This window comes from Schistocerca gregaria, chromosome 1 (genome assembly GCF_023897955.1).
Source record: "Schistocerca gregaria isolate iqSchGreg1 chromosome 1, iqSchGreg1.2, whole genome shotgun sequence".
NCBI lineage: Eukaryota > Metazoa > Arthropoda > Insecta > Orthoptera > Acrididae > Schistocerca > Schistocerca gregaria.
The window spans coordinates 546,953,768-546,977,948 of NC_064920.1; the positions used below are offsets into that span (position 1 = coordinate 546,953,768).

Below are 24,181 nucleotides of genomic sequence, written 5' to 3' on the forward strand. Positions count from 1 at the left end.
GACTTAAAGAAGAATACAATAATTCCAATCGCAAAGAAAGCAGTTGTTGACAGATGTGAAAATTACCGAACAATCAGTTTAATAAGCCACAGCTGCAAAATACTAACGCGAATTCTTTACAGACGAATGGAAAAACTAGTAGAAGCCGATCTCGGGGAAGATCAGTTTGGATTCCGTAGAAATACTGGAACACGTGAGGCAATACTGACCTTACGACTTATCTTAGAAGAAAGATTAAGGAAAGGCAAACCTACGTTTCTAGCATTTGTAGACTTAGAGAAAGCTTTTGATAATGTTGAATAGAATACTCTCTTTCAAATTCTAAAGGTGGCGGGGGTAAAATACAGGGAGCTAAAGTCTATTTACAATTTGTGCAGAAACCAGATGGCAGTTATAAGAGTCGAGGGGCATGAAAGGGAGGCACTGGTTGGGAAGGGAGTGAGACAGGGTTGTAGTCTCTCCCCGATGTTATTCAATCTGTATATTGAACAAGCAGTAAAGGAAACAAAAGAAAATTTCGGAGTAGGTATTAAAGTCCATGGAGAAGAAATAAAAACTTTGAGATTCGCCGATGACATTGTAATTCTGTCAGAGACAGCAAAGGACTTGGAAGATCAGTTGAAAAGAATGGACAGTGTCTTGAAGGGAGGATATAAGATGAACATCAACAAAAGCAAAACGAGGATACTGGAATGTAGTTGAATTAAGCTGGATGATGCTGAGGGAATTTTGGGGTAACTCCACAAACTGAAAGTTTTTAAGGTACAAAAGCGTGTAATAAGTGACTCTTCCTGAAGCGTTTCGAAATATTGTAGTACTGTGAGAGGCAGCTTATAAATAAATAATCTAATGGGCGTGTTTAAAGATGAACTTCTCTGCAATTCGCTTTCGCGAGTCTGTGTTACTTCTTTGCCTTTATACCACAGCTGCTGATCGGTTTAACAGGAGCGTATCTGTGGGTTGCCAAGAATTAAACATTACCCCTCACAGTTTCTCTTGAGGCGTTGTAATTCTTTCTCCGCTCGTCGCATTCCGTTTAGCCAAACCTTCTATCATTCCGTAGAAGAAAACAAAACAAAAAAAGACTGTCGACAGTAGTACAGATAATTATACGACAGCTTTTCGAGCTCTGTCGGCCAAACAATTCGAACTATGGATAGTAGTTCACGGGATTAATATTTTTAACAGTGTTCACAGCCGAAATACACTGGAGAAACAGGCGGTCAGTAAGGGAGCCGGGAAGATTAAAAATTTTGCTATAATAAGGGAGATCCCGCAAAATACGGGAGAGTTGAAACTTCCTGGCAGATTAAAACTGTGTGCCCGACCGAGACTCGAACTCGGGACCTTTGCCTTTCGCGGGCAAGTGCTCTACCAACTGCGCTACCGAAGCACGACTCACGTCCGGTACTCACAGCTCTACTTCTGCCAGCATCCGTCTCCTACATTCCAAACTTTACAGAAGCTCTCCTGCGAACCTTGCAGAACTAGCACTCCTGAAAGAAAGGATACTGCGGAGACATGGCTTAGGCACAGCCTGGGGGATGTTTCCAGAATGAGATTTTCACTCTGCAGCGGAGTGTGCGCTGATATGAAACTTCCTGGCAGATTAAAACTGTGACAGTTTTAATCTGCCAGGAAGTTTCATATCAGCGCACACTCCGCTGCAGAGTGAAAATCTCTTTCTACGGGAGAGTTGGTCACCCTACTGTCGATCATCCTATACGGAAACGCTGTCGTCGAGATGAACCGCTGTTTATAAAATGCACTGCACCAAATCACCGGTCCGCAGTTCATGAAAACTGAGTGACCTGTCCGTACACATCTGACGGAACATGCCTTCGGAAATATACTGAATATTTGTCGAACCCGCGCAATGTAGAATCGCTGCTGCATTGTTTGTTACAGGTGGGTCAACGAAGTATTAATTAAACAAGTGATCATTTTCTTGTAGTTTTAGCAAGCTAAAAGAAGTCCTTTGATATAGCAGGAATTTTGTCTCAAGTAAAGAAATGACACGTGCGTAGAGTAAAAATAACACCGCATATTATATGATTTTCCGGACTGCTAGTCCTTTGTAGATATGTAGATCACCCACGTATTTCATTAAAAAAGAAAATCACTTAAAAACTGCAATCAGGCAAAAAAAAGTCGCGTTATAGAAATCTAGTGCGCCTTATTGCATCTACGGGCAGCTCTCCCGGACGCCCGGCGACGTTCAATGTTGTGATCGAGCTGTTTTGCAGTGCGTTTGCTAGACCTTAGAAAAATGCTAAAAGAAAACAACTTTTTTTACCAGAGTGGAAGTCCACAGTACATATGTGTCGTCTTACGACAAGTGGGATGGTGGTACTTATTAAGATGACTAGTCGCATTAAACTTCCACGTGTCTTGTAAGTACGAATATGGTTTTGTATATGGAGACAGAAGTGGTGAGCGGAAGTTTGTACTAAGACCGGGAATCGAACCGAGGTCTCCTGCATATCGGAGGTGCGTCAGCCAGGAAGCCACACGGGCGTAGCAGTCGACACAATCGCACAGGTCACTCTGGCATCTCTGTATGAGACCAGCAAACTCCCTGAAATTGTGTAATTTCATGTGTGTAAGTATCTGTATCTTTCAGGCTGGATCTCCTATTTACGTTCGATGCTGAGGAGCTATTCCAGAGCATGGAGAGCCTCGGCAATTCTATTCGTGTGTAAAGAGAAATTTAAAATAGACTGGGGTGGCAGTGGGAATTTGGATCGAGGAGGGAGGTGTGCTACGGTAACCCGTGCAGTTGTCTGAGCCCGTGTGCACTGTGCGAAAGTGTCTTCAGGGATGCCGGCACGGTAGCTCAGCGTGTTCGGTCAGAGGGCTGCGTGCTCTTTGTAATAAAAAAACTGACTCAAGGAGTGAACCATCAGTTTGAACGGATGTCTTGTGACGTCTGCAAAGACCAAACGCAACGAAATATATCGAACAAAATGAAAAAAAGGGCCATCACACCTGTCACGCAAGTCGGAGAGTTGGGTTCGATTCCGCGCCGTGGTACAAATTTTCACTCGCCACTTCAGTCTATAGACATAAAAAGTCTGTAATTTTCTGTAGATCCAAAAATATTCGGTCCATTAGTCTAATGAGATAAGACTTTTATTGCTGTTTTATTTAAATCAGCATTTGATCTGTGCACACACCCTGCATTGTATATTTCGTGTTTGGCACTAATTTTATCGCTTTTAAGGGAAAGCTCACGTACTTCCTTGTACTAGCCCCATACCTTTCCCCCAGAATACACCCAAATGGCCAGTTTCTCTCTGCCAGAGAGTAGAGCATGTGGTCTCGTCCTCTCAGTTATTTCTTTTTTCATTTCTCAGTTACGCCACTTCCTTTATTTTATCTTTTCATCAATGGTTGTAACTTGGGAGCTGCCACTGTTTCCTCAATTTATGTGGTAGTTGTTTCCAAATATTCGACGCTACAGCAAATGTAAGACCACTTAAACAAGCTTGTCAAAATGAATGCATTTTAAAACATGTCGAATGCCAGATTAACATGTATGAGAGGTCACGACAGCACCAAATTGTTCTGGACGAATAAATAAGTAAATTCACTCTGATACAGTGTCTGCTCTACACGGTTCCCTTAGTCAAGATCGCATGTCGTGGCACCCCAAACAAACACACTGGCCGTTATGCTACTGTGGATTGCATGCAGGACGGTAGACTGCATGTCACTGTCTGCACAGGGTTCCCAACCTGGGGTACTTTCACTCTGAAAGCGTAAAATTAAATTTTCTGGGTGGTAATAAGAAATGTAGTTCGATTGCGCTTTAGTGACGACTGTACATTACTACTTAAAAAGTACTCTTCATTATCACTATTTGTTAGACCACGATCTTGATCATCGTTGTCATAAGCAACCATACATATCTACTTCTTTATAAAGGCCTCCCTTTACTTTTACCACGCACTGTAGTCTGCTCTGATATGTATCGGTATTCCTCCTGTACATTTCCTACTGTAACCTACTCACCTCCCAATAGGTCTCAGGCCGCTCCATTATTCTTTCTTCGATCCATATATCATCCACTCTCTTAGTTACATGTCTCGCCCACAAGTACTATATTTTTCTGTCAGTCATAATTAAGGACGAAAGTAACTTTCGCGTGCCCGCCCGGTTGGCCGTACGGTCTAACGCACGGCTTTCCGGGCGAGAAGGAGCGCCGGTCCCCGGCCAAATCCGCCCGGCGAACTTGGCTCGAGGTCCGGTTAGCCGGCCAGTCTGTGGATAGTTTTTAGGCGGTTTTCCATATGCCTCGCCAAATGCGGGCTGGTTTCCCTTATTCCACCTCAGCTACAGTATGTCGGCGATTGCTTCGCAAACAAGTTCTACACGTACGCGTACACCACCATTACTCTACCACGCAAACATAGGGGTTACACTAGTCTGGTGTGGGACGTTCCCTGGGGGGTCCACCGGGGGCCGAACCACACAATAACGCTGGGTTCGGTGTGGGGCAGCGGAGGAGTGAAGTTGACTGCGGTAGTCGTCGTGGGGTTGTGGACCACTGCGGCTGCGGCGGGGGCGGAGCCTCTTCGTCGTTTCTAGGTCCCCGGTTAACATAACATAACATAACTTTCGCTTGATGGGTCACTGCGAAGTAACATAGCTCAATGAAACTTGGAAAACAGATAAGGAGAACTAGTACAGTACAGAAGATAACTGAAAGAAATAAGCAGTGAGACGATCAAGAATTACACTTTTATACAAAGATAATAATTATACTGAAGTAGTGATTTGTGATGGATCCCTGGTCTTTACAAAAAGCGAGACATAGGTCTTAGTAAGGTGTTTGATCGCCACGGACGGCAGTGCATGCTCTACAACATGCTGCCATACTGGCCATAAGGTTGGTAAGGGGTTTTCCTCCACCAGCGCGTTTCACAACTGCTGGAGAGTCGTCGGTTCAAGTGGACGTGCTGCAGTACGCCTCACCAACGTAACCGGCACGTGCTCAATGGGATTCAAGTCGGGGGAATTGGCAAGCCTGATCATTCGTCGAATACCCTGTCGTTCCAAGGGCTACTCAAACGGCGCACTTCGATGAGATCACACTTTGTTATCCATAAAAATTAAGTCAGGCTCGAATGCACCCATGAAGATACGCACATGGGGAAAGAGTACAGTGTCAGAATAGTGTTGACCGGTGAGTAAGTCAGTTTCAAACATTTGGATGTTAGTACGCCCATGCAGCATCATTCCTCCGCACTCCATAACACTTGGTCCACCAAAACGATCATTTTCCATAACGTTCCTGTGTGCATTACTTGTTCCCACCTCTCGCCATATGAGGGTATGTCAACAATCACCACTCAACGGTGGCGCCGATGTGCGGGTGCCAACGGAACACAACATATCGGTCGTAGGACATAGGGACCACCCCCATGCGGTCGCCGTGCAGCGTAGAGCATGAGACTGGATGCCTTGTAATCCCGTTAAATGTTGTTGGAAGTGCACCCGCCGTTGGACGTGGTTCCCTTCTTGTATTTTGCTCAGTGCAGCGGTCATCTGCTGCTCTAGTCTTCCTCCCTTTCGGGCAGCAGAACTTGTGATTCGGAACGCTCTCCACGCACGTAAGAAAAATGCTGTGAGCAATACCAGACTCCTTTACTACACTCGCCACACTTCATCCGTCCTCCAGTTTCCAGATGATTCTTCCCTGTGTGAACTCATCCAAATTTTGTGTCCAGTCCACGCTGTAAATAAAATCAGCACCATGGTGCGCTGCAATTGCACACTGATTGGCACACATTGTCTATTCCCAATTCTTCAATTGCCTCGTGTTGCAGGGTTTTATAGTCATCCTGCCCTCACGCCACATGATGTCCAGCTTTCTGTACACGAACTTTCACTCACTTCTACCGGCTTGTTAATATTTTATATTACTTTATCTATCTCGTCCTTAGGTTTTTCAGAGCAATGTACGCTATGTAATTAAAAGTATCTGGACACATGGCTGAAAATGACTTACAAGTTCGCGTCACCCTCCGTCAGTAACGCTGGAATTCAGTATGGTGTTGGCCCACCCTTAACCTTGATGACAGCTTCGCCTCTCGCAGGCATACGTTCAATCAGGTGCTGGAAGGTTTCTTGGGGAGAGGCAGCCCATTCTTCACGCAGTGCTGCACTGTGGAGGGATATCGATGTCGGTCGGTGAGGCTTGGCACGAAGTCGACGTTCCAAAACATCTCAAAGGAGTTCTATAGGATTCTGCACAGCCCAGTCGATTACAGGGATGTTATTGTTGTGTAACCACTCCGCCACAGGCCTGCATTATGAACAATTGCTCGGTCGTGTTGAAAGATGCAATCGCCATCCCAGGACTCCGACTCCTCTTCAACAGTGGGAAGCAAGAAGGTTCTTCAAACATCAGTGTTGGCCTGTGCTGTGATAGTGCCACGCAAACTAACAAGGGGTGCAAGCAGTCTCCATGAAGAACACGACCACACCATAACACCACAACGGTCAAATTTTACTGCTGACACCACACACGCTGGCAGATGACGTTCACCGGGCATTCGCCATACCCACACCCTGCCATCGGATCGCCATACCATGATTCGTCACTCAACACGTTTTTCTACTGTGAATCATCCAGTATTCACGCTCCTTACACCAAGCTAGGCGTCGTAAGGCATTTACCGGCGTGATGTGTGACTTATGAGCAGCCGCTCGACCATGAAATCCAATTTTTCTCACTTCCCGCCTAACTGTCATAGTACTTGCAGTGGATCCTGATGAAATTTGTAATATCTGTGTGATAGTCTGGGTAGATGTCTGCCTATTGCACATTACGACTCTCTTCAACCGTCGGCCGTCTCTGCCAGTCAACAGACACTATTGTGCTGTACGTGTCCTTTCACGTTTCCACTTCACTGTCACATCGGAAACAGTGGACCTAGGGATGTTAAGGGTATGGAAGTCTCGCTTACAGACGTATGACACAAGTGACACCCAATCACCTGACCACGTTCAAAGCCCGTTGAGTTCCGCGGAACGCCCCATTCTACTCTTGGTTCAAATGGCTCTGAGCACTACGCGACTTAACTTCTGAGGTCATCAGTCGCCTAGAACTTAGAACTAATTAAACCTAACTAACCTAAGGACATCACACACATCCATGCCCCAGGCAGGATTCGAACCTGTGACTGTAGCGATCTCTCGGCTCCAGACTGTAGCGCCTAGAGCCGCACGGCCACTCCGGCCGGCCATTCTACTCTCTCACGGTGTCTAATGACTACTAAGTTCACAGATATGGAATATCTGGCAGTATGTGGCAGCACAATGCAAGTAATATGAAAAACGTATGTTTTTGTGGGTGTCCGGATACTTCTGATCACATTGTGTATATGTTTTCCTGTCCCTGCTAGTTATTCTAACCATGCATCTCTCCATTCCTTCCTAATCAAGCTTCAATTTTGGGACGATTTCTATTAAATACCATGGCTCACTATAATGCGTAGAAACTGATAATTCACGTAGTTTCTATAGTTACAGTTTCATACATATTGAAAGTTTGGTTTTATTAACTTATTTAATTTACAAAGAGCACTTCAAACCATTTTTATAGTTCTGTTTATTTCTTTTGCTGTGCGTCCAGTCATATTGCTTATCGTATGTAATCAGTAGTGAAATCTATTATAAAGCTATATTCCTTATTTGGTACATCAACAAGTAAATGCGTAGGATCGAAAATAATTTTCAGTGGCCGACCGCCGTGGCCACGCAGTTCTAGGCGCTGCAGTCCGGAACCGCGTGACTACTACGGTCGCAGGTTCGAATCCTGCCTCGGGCATGGATGTGTGTGATGTCCTTAGGTTAGTTAGGTTTAAGTGTTCTAAGTTCTAGGGGACTGATGACCACAGCAGTTGAGTCCCATAGTGCTCAGAGCCATTTGAACCATCTACACTGCCGGAAATGGAAAAAGATAATAAATCACCAGTCTGATACTTATCAAATTTTGTGTAGCAGTTCACGACATAACCGGTATTAAATGATTAAAATTTCAGTCCATTCGGTAGCCACTGCCATTGTTGATGAGGAGACTTCAAAAAGTAAGTTACTCATTACCATGACAGGCCAAGCAATTTTCTGTCGCGTCCCAAGCGTGGGTTTTGCGAGGGATTGAGCGACACGGTTCGTAAACGGGAATTATCCGGTTGACCTAATTGAGAGGGAGACTTTTGATCTGGCTAAGATGTTAAATTCCCTGGTGTGAAGGTACAAGGCTAGGATGTTGGTAGAAGTAAACTCGTATGGACGTTATAAAAGTTCTAATTTATTCATAAAGAATACAGATCACCCTAACTGCGTAGTGATTGTACCTACAGAATAGCCAAGCCCATTACAGAGACGGTGACTGACTTCCACCGTTCTGGCTGCCTGATAGAACTTTCCAGCACTTTGCTGCCCACACTAGCACCCTACGTCAGAGTCCCGCGGTCGCTGCCTAAACGCTCATCGGCGACTATCTCCAAATGTCTGCCTGCAGCCCGCCCTCAGCCCAAGTCGGCTGCTACTCACGCTGACTACCGTCGCTGCCTAAACCCGAGAGAGAGAGAGCCCCCCGGAGCGGCGTGCCTCCGAGTTTTGTTAGCTCTTCCCCTTCGACCCCGCCAGCGCTTGGCATGACGTAGCGTCGAGTGCAACTTTTCCTTATTAGGGATTGTTTTAGTATTAACTTCAGTACTTTTCTTCAGAAGCTGGGTGGAGGGGTAGAGGGGCCTCTCCCTATATGGTCACGCACTGCGTCCTGAGCCCTTCATTGGCTCCTCATGACTTAGTGCGGTCCCCACCTAGGGCCCTCTTTCTTTCTCTCTCCGCTCCCAGACTTCTCCCTCTAGCCAAGAGTGTTGATACTGCAAGTTATTGTTTATTAAGGGACCTGCCCAGAGCGCCCTGTTTATCTTAATAGCTGAGTCGGCTTCCTTGCTTATCACGCGCAGCTGCCTGGCCGCTTGGACCGCCGCCTCGGCTATCTGGCTGCGTCGTTATCTTTTGTGACCCCTCTGACACGCCTGGCGTCCCCTGTTAACTCTATCTCCCCGTATGATTTCTGGTGTATCGTCTGAGAACAACTGCATTTAGACTTGGCTTTTCTGCGGTTACAACACCTCTCCCGCCAGGGAAATTGGCGTTACTCCTCAGAGTAGCGTCAATTGTGACTCTTTTATTTTTTTTTCCATTACATGCTTTACAGATTTGTTTATTACATTAGCATCTGATATGTTATATTTTTCATTTTCATTTAGTAAAGTCAAATTCATTAAACACACAATAATACAATTACATTATACATGCCTAACATTCAGTTATGTCAAAAGCATTTGCATTAAAATCAAAAGACACTTTCATTGATACATACATTCACATTTCAATTAGAATTACATTTCAAATACAGTTACATTTCAATTACATATTTCAAATACAGTTACATTTCAATTACACATTTCAAATACAGTTACATTTCAATTACATATTTCAAATACAGTTATTTAACGTCTGTTTCTGAAAGCGACCGTATCACCTTGGTCTTTTCCACATCTTTCATAAATTACTATCTCTTCAGTTTCTTTATTACTGTGTCTTCTAGCTGAACTAGTCTCTGGGTATTGGTTCACTATGGTATTTCTTATACATACTTTTCCACAACAATCACTGTCTTCAAAATATTTCCATATACTTTTAAAACAGTCTTTACAACATTTACAGTTTTTACAACAGCATGTTATTATGATTAGAATAACTATTGATATGGCTACATACGTAGTTATGGAGTGATGTGTGAAGTACCTGGAGTACTTCATTTCCTCCTCTTGTCTCTCTACCATCTTCTGGACATCATCCAGTCTTTTTCCTGCGACTTTCAAGTCGTCTAACTGTGTTATTACCTGGTCCAATGGCAAATCTAATGCTAACGTTGAGACATTCCTTTTTTCCTTGTTTACCACGCAACAATCGAATTCTAGATTGATCTGCGGAACTATGTCTTTCTTCGTCACATTACTCTGGATCACTCTATCTGTTTGTATGAACACTCTAGTGCCATACCCCTCACATTTACTGTAAAAACTAATTTTTCCTACCCCTTTTATTACTAGGTCCTTTGGTGGTTCCCTTCCACACAATACTGTTAAGCCTTCTTCCTTCGGTGCTACATATAGCCATTCGTTACTGTTTAGATGAGTCCAAAGGCTCTGATTCAGTGCGACTATTTTTCGCACACAATCTTCCGGAATTTCTCTTACCGGTTGCAACAATTTGGCTTCGCACTCTTCGTGGTCGAATGTTGACAGCAAGGCGAATGCTTGTTTGCACAGTCTCCTATTTTTACTTAGCTCCTTGCATTTTAGTTCCTCCGCAGAAAGTTTCGCGTACTGCCTTTTGGATTCATCTATTAGTAAGAATTCTTTCTCTGGCTGTATGTACATATATTTACCTTTCATGTTTGGAATTTCTTTTGGTAGTGGGAGTACTCTATACAAATTGAAATTGTTATTATTTATTAATGGAATATTAATTACATATCCTAGTATGCTACCCGAGATTAAAACATCTAAATCAATTATTCTTAACAATAGATAACCTGAGGACTCCGTAAGAGGAACAGGAAACTTTACATCTTTTAGTTCTTCCCGTATTAAACTTAGGTATTTTACAATTTGGACTGGATTAATTATATGAGGCTGTAGTATTCCCTTCTGAGCATTTACAATGGCATTTATCATTTGTTCGTATTCCTCTTCGATCTGACCAAACACTGCCGATTGTTGTAATACTTGCTCTGTTACTGTGGCGAAGGACGCTACACGTTTAAACCCTATATCGGTTTCCTTCACGTATTCCTTCATGAATCGTTCTAGTCTTTGCATACCTGTCTTCAGAACGTGCTCATTTGACTCTAGTGTATATACCGTCCTGTTTACTCCCGCCAATGTGGCTCTTACCACTGCCACCTGTTCCTTTGTTAGCCTCAACAACCCTTCTGAGTTTTTCTCCATAGCGTCTATTCTTTCCTTATAGTATGCTGCATCTGCTGCGTCCAACGTCCCGAACAGTATTTTACTTACCTGCCCGACGAAGTTGAATACTCCTCTCTTCCTTCTGGTCTCGTGTTTCGTTAGCTGCTGTACTGAAAGTTGCAATCCTGTGATTTTTTCCACATGATGGGTTACTTGTTGGTCTAGTACTCTGCATTCTATTAATCCTACATTTAATTGTGTTAGTGTTTCTCGGCACCTTTGTACCGCTGCCCTACCATACCTCTCTGTATTCTGAAACCTTTCTGTTATTATATCTAGATTTACGTATGTGACTATTCTCCATGTGGTACTGTATATTTCTACCTGTCCTCTATTATCGTAATATAGTCCTGATGAACTCGGAAATGGCGTCACTTGGTACTCATTTGTTGCATGCTCTGATGCAGTGATGTAGTATGCTGTTATCACTATGACGAATTTCACGACCTGCCACTTGAGTGCCATACCTGAAATTTAAAAGAATTGTTTCAGCCTGTTGGCATGTACTTTTGTTTCCTTATTTCTTTTAACTTTTATTACTACGTTAGGACCTTCCACTTTTACTACTTCAAATGGACCTCTCCATTGTGAATCTAATTTCCGAGATCTACCCCGTCTCACCGACTCATCGTGCAGTAATACTTTATCTCCTACCTTGAAGTTTTTTGGATTTTGTTTCATGTCATACTGTTCCTTACTGATTTTCTTACTTCTTATAATCGAGTCTCTGGCCACTCTGTGGGCTTCCTGCATTCTCGCTCTTAGTTTATTTACATACATTTCATAATTGTAACTTACCTGCTGTGTTTCTTGCTGCAGTACTCCTGGTATGTTAACCTTTCTTCCGTATAGTAATTCAAATGGTGTGTATCCTGTGCTGCTGTGTGGTGTAGTGTTGAACACAAAAATTGCATACGGTACCCATTTGTCCCAAGAACTTTGATCTCCTGTTACAAAGTGTCTGAGATACTCTACAATAGTTCTATGACTTCTTTCTAGTGCACCATTTGATTCAGGGTGGTACGCTGTAGTATTTATACGCTTTACCTTCAACAATTTACATACACTTTTAAATACATCACTCAGAAAGTTAGACCCTTGATCTGTTAATAATACTGATGGAATTCCATACCTTAATACTACGTTTTCCACAAATGCCTCAGCTACTGTTTCGGCATCTTGTTTGTCAATTGGAATTGCTAAGGTAAATTTACTCAGATCGTCTTGGAATGTTAACATGTACCTTTTTCCTGTATTATATACATCTAGTGGACCCACTATATCCATCGCACACTTTCCGAATACTGTTTCTGCTGTGTCTGTAATTTCTAAGGGCATCCTAGTTTTCATTTGCGTGTTTTTATTCTTTTGACACGATGGGCATTTCCTAATGTAATTTTCAATGTCACGCTTCATTCCGCGCCACTGCTTGTATGCTTTAATTCTTTCGAGTGTCCTGTGCATTCCTTGGTGACCTCCCAAGGGATTGTCATGCATTTCCTTTAGTATATTTTCTTTTTCTTCGGGACTAATTTCCTCACCACTATCCGTTTCCTGTTCTATTTCACTCGACACTTGTGCTTGCCGCACGTTTACGGAACTTTCTTCCCCATTTGCTTTTGCTGCCGAGATCTCTGTCTCCACCTTCTGCTTCGCATCTATCTCTTCCTTCCCTTCATGCCTTATTCTACTCAGCGCATCCGCATTACTATTTAACTTTCCTGGCTTGTATATTACTTCATAATCATACTCCTCGAGTTTCAGTCTCCACTTCAGGAGTCTCGAACTCGGATCTTTGACACTAAATATCCACGTTAGTGGCTTATGGTCTGTCACTACAGTGAACTTTCTGCCATATACATATGGTCTGAACTGTTTTACTGCGTAAACTATAGCCAACAACTCTTTTTCCGTTGTGCTATAATTTAGTTCGGCTTTGTTCAATGCTCTGGATGCATATGCGATGGGCAAGTCTTCGCCAATCTTCTTACCTTGCGATAACACTGCACCCAAGGCTGCGTTACTCGCATCCGTTGTAATGATGAACGGTTTCGTAAAGTCAGGGTACTGAAGTAACGGAGGGTTTATTAATTTCTCTTTTAGTTCTTCGAACGCATTGTTCTGACGTTCGCTCCATCGGTACTCCACTCCCTTTTTTAAGAGCTCATGGAGAGGTTTCGCAATCTTGCTGAAGTTAGCAATGAAACGGCGGTAGTAACCTATCAATCCGAGAAACCCTTTTAGTTCCTTAGTTGTCTTTGGCTGTGGGAAGAACTTCACCTTCTCCACCTTCGCCATATCTGGTGATATTCCTTTGTCAGTGATGCAATGACCTAGGAAGATTACTTCCTTCCTCAGGAATTCACACTTGTCTGGTTGCAGCTTCAAATTGTGCTGTCGCAACCTGTCAAATATTTCCCGGAGCTTTTCGTTATGCTCCTGCAGGTTTTTCCCATAGCATACTATGTCGTCTAGATATACAAAGCATTTCACTCCTTGCAAACCTGCCAAGACTGTATTCATCAGTCTCTGAAAACATCCTGGGGCTCCCTTCAGTCCCATCGGCATTCGTTTGTATTCGTAATGCTGATAGTTTGAGCTAAATGCCGTTTTCTCTCTGTCCTTCTCGTCCGTCAATATTTAATGGTACCCGCTTGCGAGGTCAAGCGTCGAGAAGTACTTAGCTTGCCCTAACTGATCCAGTATCTCGGAGATATTCGGTAGTGGAAATGCATCGCCTACAGTGATATCATTTAATCGTCTGTAGTCCACTACGATTCTCCATTTCTGTTTGCCACTAGCGTCTAGCTTCTTTGGAACTAACAGTAAAGGTGCGTTCCAAGCGCTCTTACTCTCGACAATTATGTCACCTCTTAGCATCTGCTCTATTTGCTCCCTTAGCACTTCCTTTTGCGCTTCCGGGATCCTGTACGGTCTAGCGTTTACTATCTTTCCCGCGTGTTCCGGTGCAATCGGTATTCTGTGCTTCACTGCGGAAGTATAGGACAGGTTGTCCCCTGGTAGATGAAATACATCTCCGTATTCCGCGCAAACCTCTGCTAGAGCGCTTTTCTCTTCAGCGTTCAAATGATCCATTCTTAATTGCCTTCGCAACACACTAGTACGACTTTCTGTCTTTCCTATGACATTAGTACAACATTTTACTTCGCGTATTTTCCCTACTTTTTCTAATTCTTCCGTCATTAACCTGACGTTTCCTAACTGCACTCTGTCTTCTGACAAGTTTAATGCACTTACTATGCATTTCCCATTTCGCACTTTTACTAACGCTTCAGGTACATGTACCCCTTGTGCAATCTCCTGCCTAGGAATAATCATTTCCTTTTCGATTCCCCTTTTTACATTTCCTTCCACCTTTAATAACATTATTTTTTCCTCTCGGGGCCCTATTTCCCCGCCTACTTCTGAATCTTGTTCGTTCTCGTGTCCCTTTGGCTCTTCCTCTACTACTAAGGGTATATCTCGCCCTTTTAGTCTCACTATTTTACCTGCATAGTCTAACTTAACTCTATGCTCTGTCAAGAAATTTCTGCCTATCAGTCCGTCGTACGGAATATCTAATCCTCTCCCGTACACGTGAAATTTTTGCCCTACTTGCTCAGAACCGTCCACACTTAAGTGTACCTGTACCGTACCTATTGTGCTGACGGCCTCCCTGGTTACACCTTTTAGCCGAAGCCTTTCCGCTTCATTAATTGCAAGTGTACTATTTATCGGAATACTCGTTCTCTTGAGCATACACAACTGTGCTCCAGTGTCTATTAGCAACTTCAAATATCTTTTTAATTCTATGCAGTATAAAACCAAAACGTCATTTTCTGTTGCACAGTCGATTACCCTAACTGAGGGTTTACCTATCGCAACAAGGCCCGACTGTGCGGCCTTGCCGCCTCTTAGTTTCCCTGCACCACTTTACCGGTTTTGCTCGATACTGGCACCCTGCCTTTTCTCCATGCGTGCCAGGGCCCTGCGTGACAATCTTTCGCGTAATGTCCCGGCCGCTTACACTTGAAACAAGCAACGTCTTTTACCCTCGTACACGGAACTCCACAGTTCCCTGGTAGATTACATTGTGGGCACCTCCACTCTCGTAACCCTCCATCAACTTCCCTATGATTTCCTCTAAAGTCTCTTGTATCTATCGGCTGAATTTTTCTTAATCTTACCCAGCATTCCGCGTCTGTATGTCCTGGCTTGTCGCACCCGTAACAAAAATTCGTAAACTCTTTGCCCGTCATTATCCGTACTCTTCCCTCTGGCCTATTCTTTCTACACTTGCTTGCCATGTGCCCTCTCAATCCACAATTGAAACATTTCAAATCTCTAATATCTCTGGTATTCTTCACCGTTTCCTTTCCCCGGTTGAAAGTTACTCTTGGGGCTAGTCCCCGCTCTTTCATTGACAGTATTGCACTTTCTTCTTGCAATGCTAGTTCCACGGCCGCTGCTAGCGTGATTTCATCGCCTCTACTTCTTACTATCGTCTGTATTCTATCATTGCTTAACCCTAGTATAAAGCATGCTCTTCCTAGTGAATCAACCAGTTCTATTGCGCCCTTTAAGTTCTCCCTAGCCGTAACTCTGCTTACTGCTTCCCTGAAATCCCTTTGCATTTCATCTATTCGGCTTGCCCATGTCGCAATTGGCTCTCCTTGTCCCTGTCTCGATTGAAATATCTTGCACGCGTAGTAGTCAATGGTACGCTTACTCGCATAATTTTCCTCTAGAACATGTTTTACTTCCTGCCATGTCCCCGTGCGTTCCCTTACTTGCAGCTTCGATCTGGCCTCTCCGGTTATTTTGGCTTTAACAAACTTCAGTAACGTTTCGTGTTCCTCCGGTTTCACAAGTTCAAATGCAGCGTCTACATTTTCAATAAACTCCCTAAGATCTCTCTTATTTCCTTCGAACACTTTTGGAACTATACACAAGGCTTCTTTCACTGATATCTTACCGCTACTGGAGGATGACGGAACTTCGTTAGTTTGGGCCATCTTACCAACTTAACTATGTTAGCACTTTACAATACAAGATACAAAATTCTTAATATAATTTTATATGTAGCGCTTCTCTTGTGGTGCGCCGTCTGTTCCGCTGATCCGCGTTGTCCCGCGTTGTGCCGCGCTGCTCCGCGCTGTCTCTGTGCTCTCTATGCCCGCGCTGTTCCGCGCTGCCGCGATGCGTCGGCCGCCTCTCTGCTGGGCTGTGCCGACCCCGTCGCTCGCCTCGGCTGCCGCTGCTACGGCTGCTGCCGCTGCTCGGCCCGGACCCCCGGTCTCGAACGCTGGCTGCTTAGGCACCTCTGTGCCTCGTCGCTCCGCGTCGTGCTGCCGCTATCCTGCGTTGCCATGCACCCGCGAGGACTACTTCTCTGGACTCTGTCGTAGTGGGGCTACTAATGCTGAAAGTTGCGAGTCGCCACAACTTCCTGCTAATTGCCACAGTCGCTGTAGCAAAATCTACTGGCTCCTATCTCCTTTTTGCCTATATGCCTTTGTGGTACCCCACACCTGGCACCAAAACTTTTATTTATGTCGCGTCCCAAGCGTGGGTTTTGCGAGGGATTGAGCGACAAGGTTCGTAAACGGGAATTAGCCGGTTGACCTAATTGAGAGGGAGACTTTTGATCTGGCTAAGATGTTAAATTCCCTGGTGTGAAGGTACAAGGCTAGGATGTTGGTAGAAGTAAACTCGTATGGACGTTATAAAAGTTCTAATTTATTCATAAAGAATACAGATCACCCTAACTGCGTAGTGATTGTACCTACAGAATAGCCAAGCCCATTACAGAGACGGTGACTGACTTCCACCGTTCTGGCTGCCTGATAGAACTTTCCAGCACTTTGCTGCCCACACTAGCACCCTACGTCAGAGTCCCGCGGTCGCTGCCTAAACGCTCATCGGCGACTATCTCCAAATGTCTGCCTGCAGCCCGCCCTCAGCCCAAGTCGGCTGCTACTCACGCTGACTACCGTCGCTGCCTAAATCCGAGAGAGAGAGAGCCCCCCGGAGCGGCGTGCCTCCGAGTTTTGTTAGCTCTTCCCCTTCGACCCCGCCAGCGCTTGGCATGACGTAGCGTCGAGTGCAACTTTTCCTTATTAGGGATTGTTTTAGTATTAACTTCAGTACTTTTCTTCAGAAGCTGGGTGGAGGGGTAGAGGGGCCTCTCCCTAAATGGTCACGCACTGCGTCCTGAGCCCTTCATTGGCTCCTCATGACGTAGTGCCGTCCCCACCTAGGGCCCTCTTTCTTTCTCTCTCCGCTCCCAGACTTCTCCCTCTAGCCAAGAGTGTTGATACTGCAAGTTATTGTTTATTAAGGGACCTGCCCAGAGCGCCCTGTTTATCTTAATAGCTGAGTCGGCTTCCTTGCTTATCACGCGCAGCTGCCTGGCCGCTTGTACCGCCGCCTCGGCTATCTGGCTGCGTCGTTATCTTTTGTGACCCCTCTGACACGCCTGGCATCCCCTGTTAACTCTATCTCCCCGTATGATTTCTGGTGTATCGTCTGAGAACAACTGCATTTAGACTTGGCTTTTCTGCGGTGACAACATTTCATTGAATTGCGCACTACACTTCAAAGTGACACAGATACATGACACTACATTCAACATAGTCACCAAACGGTCTGAACGTTCTAACAATTGTTCAGCTTCTCTATGGCAGAAAACCGCTCGTTGGTCACGGAGGAATTTGAGAACCACTCTTTGAACGTCCCCATCAGTGAAAAATCTCTTTTGCACCAGATGTTCTTTCAGCTTGCCGGAAATATATAGATCACGTAATGCAAGATCTGGATTTCCCCGTGAGAATCACGCACGTCTATGCGGTCTCGGTGAAGTTGGTGGCACCATTTCACTGCGACAGGATCTGGCATTTCATTTGGACCACACGATACCACCAGAATTTGACGGCGAAATCGTGTCCAATTCAAATGTTTTGCCGACAAGAATCGCACTGTCGCGCGTACTTCAGCTTTGGAGTAGGTTTCTGGTTGCAGCATCATTTCACCACCACACTGTGATACACCTTTCACCACCACACTGTGATACACCTTTATCCGTACCGCAGCAGATCTGTGTCTGCAGAAAACCCGGAAAACCCGGAAAATACACTTTCTCCTGATGATGCGTCACTATTGTAGCACAGTGGTTTCAGCATGGCATGACAAGTGTACTTTCTTTCTTAAGTTCCTATGCACATTAGCACGAAGCATGAGCCCCACGGGCAGAAATACGTTCTTATATTTGTTGTGGCACATAATCATCTCGAGAAATTTCTTGCCATGATCGAAATACGTGATGCGTCAGTACATGAAGTTTGCTACCTGCAAACTGATACGAAAGTTTACGTCTTCCCATCACGTCTCAAAGGCAACGGCCTTGCCGCAGCGGAGACACCAGTTCCCGTCAGATCACCGAAGTTAAGCGCTGTCGGTCATGACCTGCACTTGGATGGGTGACAGTCCGGGCCGCCATGCGCTGTTGCCATTTTTCGGGGTGCACTCAGCCTCGTGATGCCAATTGAGGAGCTACTCTACCGAATAGTAGCGGCTCCGGTCAAAGAAAACCATCATAGCGACCGGGAGAGTGGTGTGCTGACCACATGACCCTCTTATCCGCATCCTTACTGAGGAGGATACGGCGGTCGGATGGTCCCGATGAGCCACTTGTGGCCTGAAGACGGAGTGCTCATCACGTCTCAGACATGCTCCTTGGGTGACAAATCAGGCCACTGTAGTGGTCAATCAAAGATCTGCGTTTGTGGAGTGAACTGCCGTGTGGAGTTTGGCACTACTCTGCTGGGATATACCATTTGGTACCCTGGTCACGAAAGGTGCCACAATAAGGTTACCGTTCTTGCAGCATACTGGCGAGCATTCAGTCTCACTCCAGGAATTACCAGATTAGTTTTTCTGTCATGTCCAATACCTTCTGTCACCAGGACCCTAAGATTTGGAGAGATACGTATCTTGAGAACTGTTATTCCTGTAACATTTCGCTGGAGCGTCTATAGACATGCTGGCATCGAGATGATTGTCACTAGCTGAAGGGGGGATAGTCATTCAACACCACAGAACGCCCCTCGGTGCCACAGCTGACTCAGGCTCTACAAGAAACGAGAGGCTGTTTTCTGTCCCATGGTGTCAGCAGCAAACGGCGCACGTCACCTCAAGAGCTCAATCCTGCTTCCAGTAATCTACATCCGACGGTTCGTGGTCACATACTGCCTGTAGTCTCTGCTCGAATTTCAGCCGTTTTAATCCGTCATGCGTCAAAGACTGTCGAAAAGTTGTACGATCTATTCGTGGCGTCGTTCTGGAAAGTCTCTTGCCTTCTCTTCTTGCCACACTGTTGTCCAATCTATAACCACTCGTTCTGCCCTCACTGCACTAGAGAGAGCTGCCTGTGAAAGCTCCTCTTCCTCTCTTGCAAATAATTTTAACTCTCTCTGAGAATCCGGAAGGCGGCGATAAGCCGCACGTTTGCGACCTGTGAATATGCTTTGTTGCGATCTCCACTTGAAAAGTTCCAAGACGACAGACATACCCAGTAACCAACATATAGTCACACCATCAGCTTTTGACGGCGCACCTTTATCCGTGCTAGGTTGATTTAATTAGTTCTGTTGAACAGGCTGTTTTTAAACTATCTCCTAAACTTTAGAGGAGGCTAGGACAGAGGCATGTCTTGTGCTGATTGGGCTCGGCCAATCAAGAGTAATATAACAGTAGCAGGCAGGGCTGCTTTGCATTCACTTACAGCTGATCCGGGTATTGTCATTTGATCACGGACAAAGACAGTGCTACAGCTGTTCTGCACAAGCAGTGTTATGTCCAAAAGATGCAGTGTTCACTGTCTGATGCAGTATAGAGCAGGATCGGTGCTGACCTCACACAATGTGTTGGGTGAAGGACTAACAACCTCCTGAAGAAAAGTTCCTTGTCGCAGAAGACTGTCAAGAGTCTTAATACTTATTGTTATGTTCCCCCTAAGTTATGTGTCCTTCCGAAAATTCACAAAGAAGGAATTCCTCATCGTTCGATTGTAAGTACACCACTGGCCATTAAAATTGCTACACCACGAAGATGACTTGCTACCGACGCGAAATTTAACCGACAGGAAGAAGATGCGGTGATATGCAAATGATTAGCTTTTCAGAGCACTCACACAAGGTTGGCCCGGTGGCGACACCTACAACGTGAAAACATGAGGAAAGTTTCCAACCGATTTCTCATACACAAACAGCAGCTGACCGGCTTTGCATTGTGAAACGTTGTTGTGGTGCCTCGTGTAAGGAGGAGAAATGCGTAACATCACGTTTCCGACTTTGATAAAGGACTGTAGCCTATCGCGATTGCAGTTAATCGTATCGCAACACTGCTGCTCGCGTTGGTCGAGATCCAATGACTGTTAGCAGAATATGGAATCGGTGGGTTCAGGAGGGTAATACGGAACGCCGAGCTGGATCCCAGCGGCCTCGTATCACTAAGCAGTCGAGATGACAGGCATCTTATCCGCATGGCTGTAACGGATCGTGCAGTCACGTCTCGATCCCTGAATCAACCGATGGGGACGTTTGCAAGACAGAAACCACCTGCACCAACAGTTCCACGACGTTTGCAGCAGCATGGACTACCAGCTCGGAGACCGTGGCTGCGAATACCCTAGACGCTGCATCACAGACAGGAGCGTCTACGATGGTGTACTCAACGACGAACCTGGGTGCACGAATGGCAAAACGTCATTTTTTCGGATGAATCCAGGTTCTATTTACAGCATTGTGATGGTCGTATCCTTGTTGGGCGACATCGAGGTGAACGCACATTGGAAGCGTATATTTGTCATCGCCATACTGGCGTATCACTCGGCGTGATGGTATGGGATTCCATTGGTTACACGTCTCGGTCACCTCTTGTTCGCATTGACAGCACTTTGAACAGTGGACTTTAACAATTGAGATGTGTTACTTCTCGTGGCTCTACCCTTCATTTGATCCCTGCGAAACCCTACATTTCAGCGGGATTATGCACGACCACATGTTGCAGGTCCTGTATCCGCCTTTCTGGATACAGAAAATGTTCAACTGCTGTCCTGGCCAGCACATTCTCCAGATCTCTCACCAATTGAAAACGTCTGGTCAATGGTGGCCGAGCAACTGGTTCGTCACAGTACACCAGTCACTACTCTTGATGAACTGTGGTATCGTGTTGAAGCCGCATGGGCAGCTGTACCTGTACGCTCCATCCAAGCTCTGGTTGACTTACTGCCCAGGCGTATCAAGGCCGTTATTACGGCCACTGGTGGTTGTTCTGGGTACTGATTTCTCAGGATCTATGCACCCAATTTGCTTGAAAATGTAATGACATGTCAGTTCTAGTATAATATATTTGGCTAATGCATACCCGTTTATCATCTGCATTTCTTCTTGGTGTAGCAATTTATTGGCCAGTAGTGTAAAATACTAACAGCTGCGGCTGCCGCGACTTCCGTTGCTCTGTGTGTGGTGTGTGTGGCGGGGGAGGGGGGGGGGGGCAGGTGTGCGGTTGGGGGAGTGTGTGTGCTGGCTGGAGCCTCTAGTTGTGGTTAGGACGGTACTAGATAGACTCTTGCCCCCTGGCAGGTGCTGAAGATAATCGTGGAGCCGCTGGCGGTGTTCCCTCACACGGACCGGCAGCAGCTGCTGGCCGAGGTGCGCTGCTTGCTGCTGTCCACGGAGCTGACTGCCTACTTCCGCACGCGCCGGCGCCTGCTGCGGCTGCTCAAGAGCAACGACTTCTTCTGGAACCAGCCGCCGCACCGACGCCTCGTCAAGGACGCGCTCATGGCCGCCGCCGTACACAGCGCCCTCTGCAGGAACTACCCGGACAACTCGCGCGCCGCCGACCTGCTCGCCGAGGAATGGTTCCAGCAGGTCTCTCCCCCCCCCCCCCCCCCTCTCTCTCTCTCTCTCTCTCTCTCTCTCTCTCTGTCTGTCTCCTATCCGCTGCTATAGCGTAGTTTCCTACTCACAGCAGCCGTTCACGTAGGCGTGTCCTGCTAAGTGGAAGCTACGTTTGCTCTACGACGTTTAAAAAATTTTTGTTCCTGTCCTAAATCTTTTAACCGGTTTCACGCTGTTAGGCGTAAATTCCTACACTCCTGGAAATTGAAATAAGAACACCATGAATTCATTGTCCCAGGAAGGGGAAACTTTATTGACACATTCCTGGGGTCAGATACATCACATGATCACACTGACAGAACCACAGGCACATAGACACAGGCAACAGAGCATGCACAATGTCGGCACTAGTACAGTGTATATCCACCTTTCGCAGCAATGCAGGCTGCTATTCTCCCATGGAGACAATCGTAGAGATGCTGGATGTAGTCCTGTGGAACGGCTTGCCATGCCATTTCCACCTGGCGCCTCAATTGGACCAGCGTTCGTGCTGGACGTGCAGACCGCGTGAGACGACGCTTCATCCAGTCCCAAACATGCTCAATGGGGGACAGATCCGGAGATCTTGCTGGCCAGGGTAGTTGACTTACACCTTCTAGAGCACGTTGGGTGGCACGGGATACATGCGGACGTGCATTGTCCTGTTGGAACAGCAAGTTCCCTTGCCGGTCTAGGAATGGTAGAACGATGGGTTCGATGACGGTTTGGATGTACCGTGCACTATTCAGTGTCCCCTCGACGATCACCAGAGGTGTACGGCCAGTGTAGGAGATCGCTCCCCACACCATGATGCCAGGTGTTGGCCCTGTGTGCCTTGGTCGTATGCAGTCCTGATTGTGGGGCTCACCTGCACGGCGCCAAACACGCATACGACCATCATTGGCACCAAGGCAGAAGCGGCTCTCATCGCTGAAGACGACACGTCTCCATTCGTCCCTCCATCCACGCCTGTCGCGACACCACTGGAGGCGGGCTGCACGATGTTGGGGCGTGAGCGGAAGACGGCCTAACGGTGTGCGGGACCGTAGCCCAGCTTCATGGAAACGGTTGCGAATGGTCCTCGCCGATACCCCAGGAGCAACAGTGTCCCTAATTTGCTGGGAAGTGGCGGTGCGGTCCCCTACGGCACTGCGTAGGATCCTACGGTCTTGTCGTGCATCCGTGCGTCGCTGCGGTCCGGTCCCAGGTCGACGGGCACGTGCACCTTCCGCCGACCACTGGCGACAACATCGATGTACTGTGGAGACCTCACGCCCCACGTGTTGAGCAATTCGGCGGTACGTCCACCCGGCCTCCCGCATGCCCACTATACGCCCTCGCTCAAAGTCTGTCAACTGCACATACGGTTGACGTCCACGCTGTCGCGGCATGCTACCAGTGTTAAAGACTGCGATGGAGCTCCGTATGCCACGGCAAACTGGCTGACACTGACGGCGGCGGTGCACAAATGCTGCGCAGCTAGCGCCATTCGACGGCCAACACCGCGGTTCCTGGTGTGTCCGCTGTGCCGTGCGTGTGATCATTGCTTGTACAGCCCTCTCGCAGTGTCCGGACCAAGTATGGTGGGTCTGACACACCGGTGTCAATGTGTTCTTTTTTCCATTTCCAGGAGTGTATTATACGGCAATCTCTGCACCTCACAAGGGAACATTACCTACCTCTCGTTCTCTTCGAATTTCTCCAGAATTAAAGATTTTAGAGGTCAACGCCTGGACATCAGTATCTTTAGGCTGTTAGAGGTATTTGAAAATGGGGAAAGGTATCCCGCTTTGTTTATAACTATTTTAAATCGTGTTTTTCAACTTTTATTTGAATTCTATACTTATTATCAAAGGGAAATATTAATGGATAAATACTGATCCATAATTTTTAGATAAAATAACACCTTTCTTAATCAGTAATAGCATAAAAATGACAGTATTCATAGTAAACTAAAATTTTCTACAAAAATGCTTAATATTAAAAAGAAATTAATTATTTTTATATTCATAGGCAATGAACAGTTTATATACAGAGTGGTCCATTGACAGTGAATGAGCCAAATATCTCACGAAATAAGCAACAAACGAAAAAACTACAAAGAACGAAATTTGTGTAGCTTGAAGGGAGAAACCAGATGGCGCTATGGTTGGCCCGCTAGATAGCACTACCATA

General features: G+C 46.0%; 1 pseudogene; it reads left to right on the forward strand.

Annotated features, from left to right (window-relative positions):
• The first annotated feature begins 18,455 nt into the window (after nt 1-18,455).
• LOC126291659 (5S ribosomal RNA) lies at nt 18,456-18,573 on the forward strand (annotated as a pseudogene).
• The last annotated feature ends 5,608 nt before the right edge of the window (nt 18,574-24,181 follow it).